The sequence below is a fragment of the Lolium rigidum genome, chromosome 7, assembly GCF_022539505.1.
Source record: "Lolium rigidum isolate FL_2022 chromosome 7, APGP_CSIRO_Lrig_0.1, whole genome shotgun sequence".
In the NCBI taxonomy this organism is placed as follows: Eukaryota; Viridiplantae; Streptophyta; class Magnoliopsida; order Poales; family Poaceae; genus Lolium; species Lolium rigidum.
In genome coordinates, this window is record NC_061514.1 from 103187176 (window position 1) to 103196212 (window position 9037).

Here is a 9037-nt window from a genome sequence, read left to right on the forward strand (position 1 = left end):
AGAGAGATCATGGATATTGCATGAGCGGTGGATTATGTAGCTCGACTTGGTTTCTGCTCTTGCTACACCAAGTACATTATATCTTCTATATGTGAAATTTGTCGTGTTGGCTGGTTGCCGATTTTCTCCGTTTTCGTCGATTGCAACTTGCTTCGTTCAGCACTTATAAGGGATCAGCAGAGTGTGCGGCTGCAGTGGAAGTCAACATGGAGTGAGAGTTTTTACGGTACCCTATACTGCTGGTAGCAGTATAGAACATCTCACCTCTTTTTAACTTTACAAAATAGTGAAAGATTGTCTTTTTTCAACGTAAAGGGAATAATGATGGGCCAAGATCTCAGCCCATTTGCAACCAACGCTATCGCCCTGCCTCTGAGACGATCGCTCGCGCCTCTGCCTCTCACAACCTTACTGCAGAATCACCACCTCTTGCTTTGTTCATCACGAGAAGGGAATTCAGATCTATCGATTTGTTCACCACCGCCATCTCTGGGTTGACCTAGGCAGCCACCATCGTGGTAGGCTAGACTATCGATTTGTTCATCACGAGAAGGGAATTAGGGCAAATCACACGAATTTAGTCACTACTTTCAGCTACCCTTATTAGATTCAGATGTAATCTTACAAGAGGAAGTGATGGCAGCTGGAACAAACGGCTAGGATTTAATCAAATACAACAATGAAAGCGATTACAAGGCTTAGATCCGAGCTAAATAGGACATCTGCTAATGACAACAACCCAGAGAGCAGGTGAAAAGTGTCTGTGTTTAAAGTGGATTTGAAAAACAACCCCTCGATGAATGTTGGATGTTGATCTTGATCTCAACGGTGATCTCATCTGGCTTTGGTGCGAAGAGTTAACTATATGTTGTTTGCCAGTACCCTCTCACACCAGCATAGATGTTCTCTCCCTCGCCAACATGGGTCCTCGCCCTCACCGACCTCTGTCCTTGCCCTCGCCCTCACCGACTTTGTCTCGGTGTGCTCCCGCCATTACCCGCTTTTCTGCCACCACGTTAGACCTTGGTGGTCGTGTTGGTCGCAGCATCTCCGCATCCTGATTCGGGAAACCCAATCGTAAGTAAATACATACACTGAGATCGAGGAAGATGCATCGTTAAGATTAGAAAATTTGCTATGTCATGTATGATGTGAAGCTTACCATGGCCGGCCCAATGCTCCGGGGTGTTAATTGTCGCTGCCTGAAAACTGAAAAAAAGGGATAGCTTAAACTCGAGCAAAATGATACAGGTTCTCTTTTGTGAAATACTGCTATTGAATTATAGAGAACCAACTGTAGAAATTAGGTAAGTTACCTCTGCTAGTTTGTGGATGGACCTATCAGAAAGGTGAAATACCACAACATTGTCCAATGATATGCTTTCCACATCAAACAGGGATTTTGCAGCCATATTACCTGAAACAGATAACACAAATAAATTTTGAAGTATGCCAATTAGCCAGATTGTTATTCACTTGCTATGAAACAATATTCTCAAGATCTTTTCAGATAAATTTACTGGTATGGCCCTAGTAATCATGTACAGGCTAATTGCCATGTTTCATATATAATAGTATGGATCATATGTGGGGCGGTGTCATTTTGCTCTTTTGATGGAGTTATTTTGCCGCCGGCTTGTGTATACAGAGGTATTTTGCCAGAGGCGCCGGTGTCAATTGACACCGGTCAAACACTGTAGCTCCACCCCTGTGCCTAAGCCTAACCATTTATGTGAATATGTCACCGCAGCGAGCAGGCAAGGCAGCAAAATCAAAACTCTGGCTAAAAAATCCGTCTTCATATCTCCTAAAATCGGTTCTCATATCGAAGGCTGAAACCACAACGTACCTTGAGTCCGTTGTCGTTGTTCAGCCTGCAGCTTCGTCGCCGCGGTCGGCGGCAACCGCCGGCGACACCGCGTCTGCCTCGGCCTAGTACTTGACCGGCTGGGCCGCGGCCCTCCGAAACCTTCATGAGCGCGGATCATCCTGGCCAGAGATCGACCAGCTGCGCCACGATGGTCGGCGTCAGCGATGGCCGGAACCCTAGTTCGTAGGGGCCATTCAAATCGACCGAGGAGGAGGGGATACGGGGGCTGCGCGTTGGCGGCGGCGGCAGCCGGACCCTGGCTCGGAAGGGTGGTTCCCGTCTCCGCCGCTGCTCAAGCCGGAGAGAAAGGAGGGACTACAGGGGTGCAGGTCCATGGCGGCCGGAATACGTGAGGGGATTTTTTTGGGTGGGCAAACTGAACGAACGGGGGTAGGAGATGGAGTCTTCCTTGCGGGACAAAATATGATCTTCCTAAAATACCCTCATCCGGTTATACTGCTGGTTCCGGACGGCGCAGGACACTCTATACTGCTCGCGTGTTGGGCGGCCAAAATCTGGCAGTATGGCTTCATCTGCACGGCTCAATCTATAGATTGGATGGCCCATATTCATCCCTGGGTAGTGTAAAAGAGCTCCATGGAGTAGCCCCCCTCCTCCCTGCTCCCATCCATTCTAACCTCGGTGTTGACTCACCTCTCTTGAATCTTAGAGTATGTGAGACTCCCATATCAGGTCCGGTTTAACGAAGTTTAATGAAGGGCGGCACTTTAGTTAATGGACAAAGGTAAGCATTATCATTTGCACTATGTGTATATTTCAATTTGTAAATAAAAATATTTAATATCCCAACATCTCTCGGTATGGGGGGACCATTTTGATCACTAAAGCTTAAACAAGGTGCCAAGATGAGAAAAACAGAGAGAGGGAGAGAATTGGTATGTTTTCGTTCTATGAAGAAAAACCACATGCTCTCATGTTTAACACCATTATCTAAATTAGGACATTGATCTATATCAAGCTAGCTCACTCCTATGCTTTTTCGTGTTTCTGAAATTCTTTTTCCGTCGCAATGCATGGGCAATTGTTTGCCTCAATTTAAATGGGACTTGATATATTCTTTGCATGCAATTTGCATGCACTAACTAGAGAAAACGACTGAGAGAATTGTTGCTAATATATTTTCTACTCACTTATTGTGTCTTTTCGTTGATTATTTGTTGTTGTATTTATGTTGATTATTTGTAGATGGAAGAAAATGGAAGAAAAAAATTAATTCTGGTACTAATAGAATTCTTTGCAATTGAATAAGTTAAATAAAGTCAACCCGGAGCTTCTTCCTGCTGAGCAATTTTTTATTTGTATTTGAAAGTTAATATATTTTTATCTTTCGCGGCAACGCGCGGGCATTGTCCTAGTATATACAAATTTAGCATCAATAAATATCTTTTAAAAAAAATCTAGAGTAGGGGGCAATGGCCCCCTACCCAACGATAACTTCAGTACTGTGAACAAGGGGGCCCTTGATATCGTTTCGCCCTAGGGCCTCCGAAATCCATGGACCGGCCCTGGGCATGAATCCCAAACCCCCCATGATAATCGTCACCCCGAGTGCTATTGCGCAAAGCGCAAAGGGCTTGATCTCGGTAGAATCTCCTGCCATGATCGCAGCTGTCGCTGCCAAAACCCCTCCCACCCAGTTTGTAATAAAAGTTTTTCGTAGCGGCATTGTGCCTAAATGTGAGCATAAAAAAACTTGGGAAAGAAGAAGAAGAAGAAGAAGAAGAAGAAGAAGAAGAAGAAGAAGAAGAAGAAGAAGAAGAAGAAGAAGAAGAAGAAGAAGAAGAAGAAGAAGAAGAAGAAGAAGAAGAAGAAGAAGAAGAAGAAGAAGAAGAAGAAGAAGAAGAAGAAGAAGAAGAAGAAGAAGAAGAAGAAGAAGAAGAAGAAGAAGAAGAAGAAGAAGAAGAAGAAGAAGAAGAAGAAGAAGAAGAAGAAGAAGAAGAAGAAGAAGAAGAAGAAGAAGAAGAAGAAGAAGAAGAAGAAGAAGAAGAAGAAGAAGAAGAAGAAGAAGAAGAAGAAGAAGAAGAAGAAGAAGAAGAAGAAGAAGAAGAAGAAGAAGAAGAAGAAGAAGAAGAAGAAGAAGAAGAAGAAGAAGAAGAAGAAGAAGAAGAAGAAGAAGAAGAAGAAGAAGAAGAAGAAGAAGAAGAAGAAGAAGAAGAAGAAGAAGAAGAAGAAGAAGAAGAAGAAGAAGAAGAAGAAGAAGAAGAAGAAGAAGAAGAAGAAGAAGAAGAAGAAGAAGAAGAAGAAGAAGAAGAAGAAGAAGAAGAAGAAGAAGAAGAAGAAGAAGAAGAGGAAGAGGAGATTCAACGGATCAAGAACAAATGGAACGTGAAAGCAAGAAACGCAAGAACAGATCGAACCAAGGCCGGTGTTGAACAAGGAAATGAGCAAGAGATAGAGATATATATCGGGTAACATATAAAAAACTTGTGAAAGAAGAAGAAGAGGAGATTCAACGGATCAAGAACAGATGGAACATGAAAGCAAGAAACGCAAGAACAGATCGAACCAAGGCCGGTGTTGAACAAGGAAATGAGCAAGAGATAGAGATGTATATAGGGTAATGAGACAAGTGGGGTGTCTCTCTTTTGAGAGAATGGAGTTGTGTGTATGCAGACCTATCACATGGGACTGTTGGCTAGAATTTTTCTTTTTTCAAATTAAGAATGAAAACCTAGCATCTATCTATCTATTATATACTAAAAACAAAATACGGATGCAAAATAATGCAACCATGTTTATCCACATAGGCTTAAAATATATACGTTGTTGATCCTAAATTTAACGGGTGAGATTAAAAGATAATAAGTGTTAAGTACAACCATAAATATGTACATATGAGTACTTGACACGTAACTATAAGAGTAAATATATAGACCGTGTGTAAAGAAAGTTGGAAGAAACCTGGCCGGAACCGAAAGGAAAAAAAACTGGCCGGACTCACGTATTTCATGGGATGTGGAAAGCAAGACTGGAACCAAAACTACCAGACTTATCTCCAAAAGAGCCTAGGGACTGTAAAAAAAAACCACATACCCTAGATATAGACCTAATTAAGCTATAGCTAAGATTTAATAGAGATTAATAGTTACATAATAGTATAATTTTGTTTGACACGATCTCATCAAATATAGAAGGAAATTAACAACCATGTCGCAGGTACACATGAAAAAAAAAATTAAACAAAAGTGTCAAGACGTATCGCTATAGGACTCTCACATATGTCCGTTTAAAAGAAAATCCTAGACTAGCTAACTAGAACGTAATTGTGTTCGTTTCAAGAAAGCCTAAACTAGCTAGCTAGAAATTTGTTCAAAAAAAGCTAGCTAGAAATAGCTAGAACATTCACTCCCGGCATGCAAACTGCTACCATGAGAAAGCACAGATTTATGCGCATAGGTAGGGAAGAGACTAGATTTTTTAAATATAGATAGAATATATCGACAGTGGTACTACTCCCCCGTCTCAGTTTAACAGGCACACACGTAGTTTAAGACAAACTTTGACCATTGATTTGGTCAATAAAATATAAATTTTATGTCTATAAAATCTATATTATTAGATTCGTATGCAAAAAAACTTTCCAATGATATAATTTCATGACATATATTTCATATTTTATTGACCAAAATAATTTCTTAAACTACGTGCGCGCCTGTTAAACCGAGACGGATGGAATAATATATGTTTTGATTGGTTGTCGAGAATGAATATTTTAGCTTGCGCTACATGGAAACAGTTTTATGAACATCTAAAAACTTGAATTCAAACATTTCAAAATATCAAGAATACCAGGATTGATGTAGTAGAAAATATTGTAATCTACCGGTGATCTATAATTAATTGTGCTTACTAATCTAATATCACAAGATAAACAAGGCACATACATTGATACACTCGTTTTTTATTTTTACATTCATTATTACCCCAAAATGAAATATATTAAAGATATCTTGCGCAAATGGGGATTTTAGACATATTCGGATATTGCCCTCGCATTTGCGAGGGCCACTATGCTAGTATTAAAAAAAGAAAAAGGGATGCCCCTAAATGGGCCACCATAAGGTAGCCCATGGAGCGGGCCGGCTAAACCCCAAAGGGAAAAGGGGGGCCAGCGACCCAAGGTGGGCTGGCCGCCCCAAACCCTAACCCTAAGGGGGAAGCGGCTTAAGGGGCGGCGGCCAAGGAGGTGGCCCCACCTCCTATCCTCCCACCCCTATATAAGGAGGAGCCCCTCCTCTCTCTCATTCATACCCTTGGTCTTTGCCTCTTTCTCTCTTCGTCTCTCCCTCACGTGTGTGTTCTTGAGTTTGGAACGTGCACGGGGTGAGATCTCTACACCATACGCACGATGTCCTGTTGTTGGAATCTCGGTCTGGATCTTCTTCTTCCGTTGCTTCGCTGGACCGAAGCACGGAGGACGTCTATATAGCGTACGTGTGTAGAACTGTGGATATGTTCAACATCGAGCACTTCATCGCATGTACTTCTACTCGACCTTGAGGTCGGCCCGTCGATGTACACCTTCATCAACAACATTCGTTCGGAATGTAACTCTTTTTTCTTGCGGTCTTCAAATGTATGAACACTGAATTTCTCGGTTACCTTACATCTACATGGAATAGATCTTGGCTATGTTATTCTGTCAGTAGAGATTTTTTGTTTTATGCTACGGAACCCTACAGGGGTGTTATGGTTGGAGGTATGGCATATACGTGTCACACATGAGCCATGCATGGTGGCACACGGTGAACGACGTCATTGATTTCAATCGTGCAAGAGGAACAAGGTGTGGGGGTGAGCAATTAGTGGAGATAACTAGGGTGAGGCTATACAAGATATATTACATGGGATAAGGTTGAAGGAATCTAGGTTGTTGGATAGACATGGTTTGAAATTTGAGATTTGTTGGATCTTCTAAAAAATATGTTTTCTATATTAGTAGAGAAGGATGCCTATAGTAGTCCTCAACCTATTTTTTTATCTTCATAAAAATCTCTTACTAACTAACCATGCTATTCTTATGAAAATATCACGAACTTTTATTATTTGCAGCCAACCCACCATATTGTCGACTTTTGTACGATCCCTATGTGTCACTTGTGTAGTGAGCAGTAGGGGCGGACTCGCCTGCAGCGACAACGTGTACGGGAATCTTTGAACAAATCCTCTGACCTTATAACTACTAATTGGGGTTGACAAAGAATGCAGAACTTTAGCATAGTCTATTCGGTTCCTCTAGGTGTACCAGGGATGTATAGAAAATAAAGTTTGAGCCTGCTGCCCAATTCTATGGTTTTCCGTCAACTAAATGGGTAATGGCGGAGGTTTGGGTGATGGTGTAGGTTTTAATTCTAATTGAAAATCCATACATCCTTCAACGATGTCACTAGATTCTTAAGATCCAATTGATTGCTTGTGTATCGTTTACCTACACTGAGATTTGCTATAAAAACAGAAAGACAAATCACTGCACTCGTTAGAAAAGTGGGAATGCACATGTTCAATTTTTTTATTTTGTATGGTAAGGTTGTTTGTGATGTGGAATTCTGATATGCATTGGATATTGGAGTAAGCCATCTAAACTTCTGTAAAATGTTCGTTTTCTCGCCACTTTGCATTGCCACTCCTACTATATTTGGATAGTTGTTTACTAATACTAACAAGACAAACTTATATGGTAAACATAGCTTTTAACAGTTAGCTCATATTACACTTGTAAGGAAATATCATCCTATCCGAGGCATATTTAATGGAGTATGTGCATTTGCAAGAATCCCAATCATATTTTATAAAATTAGATTTGTAGTGCCACTGTGGCTCCGTAGCGAAGCACATGCAATATGCTAGTTTTATTAAGCTCTAAATATATTTAATTGGTTAATATATGTTTCATAATTAGGAAACATGTTTATGTGCTGTACAAAACAAATTGTTCACTCATGAAAAAAATCACATATTCGAAAAAAATTTCTTTCCATAACATGACATATGTTCATATATAACAAAAGATGTCCATTTTAAAAAAAAACTATGTTCATGCATTTAACAAATTGTTCATGTAAGTTAAAAATATTTTCATGTTTTAAAAGTAGTACCAGGCTTCAAAAAAGTGTGCCCCAACATCAAATTTTCAATAACCTTCACCTATATTTCAATAACTTTTTATGTATTTAAGAATATATCTTTGTGTTTAAAATCTTTGTTGGGCAGCTGTTTTCGGGTGAAACGTTACCCTGGGCGACTAGGGTTTGGCTCCTCCGCCGGCGCTCGTCCAGGCGTGAGTTTTCTTCTCCGTTCCAACTCCAACCCCTGCCGTTCCCGAGTCGGTGAAGGAGATCGGGCTGATCAAGGGGGTGGCCTTGCCCACCTGCCCGGCCTTGTCTCTCTTCCTGCCTCCGAGCGTGGGGGTCTAGGGTTTGGGTGTGGTTTCTTTGTGCTGGCTTTGTCTATGGCGGCATCAGGTGGGAGATCTGGGGCAGAAACAAAGGGAGGTGATAGTGCAAATTTGGAGAGGGCGCTGAAGAACTTAGAACTGCCGGAAGGGGAGCTCGACGATGTGACCATAGGGAAAAAGGATTTGGAGGTCCTCCAGAAGCGATCGCGATGGATGGCGGTGGCGAGGGTCAACACGAGGAAGGCGTTCAATACGGATGCTCTCTTCCAAACCCTGCGCTACATATGGGGACTTGCAATCGATCCAGGGCTGAGGGAGGTGGATGACAACCTTTTCACCTTCAAGTTTTTCTGTCTTGGCGACTGGAATAAAGTGATGTTTCAAGGGCCATGGCTGTTCCGCAAGCTGGTGGTGGTGATATCTGAATATGATGGCAAAGGGAACCCAAGATCAGTTCCCCTGGAAAGAACCGAGGTTTGGAGTCAAATCCATTCGATTCCAGAACTATACAGGGAAGTGGAAATAGTTGATCAGTTGGCAAGGAGGATTGGGAAAGTGAAGAGCATTGAGATGACCCATCAGCGGTGGTTTGAAGGAGATTATGTTAGGGTCCGTGCTAGCATTAATGTCAACGAACCTCTGATTCGGTTCACCCCGTTGAATATAGAAGGAGAGGGAAGACAGATGCTCCAGGTCAAGTATGAGAAGATTGGCTATTTCTGTCATGTGTGTGGTGTTATGGGACATGACAT

At 41.7% G+C, this 9037-nt stretch overlaps 1 long non-coding RNA gene across 1 annotated transcript; it reads right to left on the reverse strand.

The window, feature by feature from the left end:
• Nucleotides 1–941: 941 nt before the first annotated feature.
• Nucleotides 942–1403, reverse strand: LOC124670788. Its single transcript, XR_006992655.1, has 3 exons — nt 1317–1403; nt 1163–1209; nt 942–1057 (listed from the first exon to the last, which is right to left on the reverse strand). It is a non-coding gene; the product is annotated as an uncharacterized LOC124670788 (long non-coding RNA).
• Nucleotides 1404–9037: the final 7634 nt, after the last annotated feature.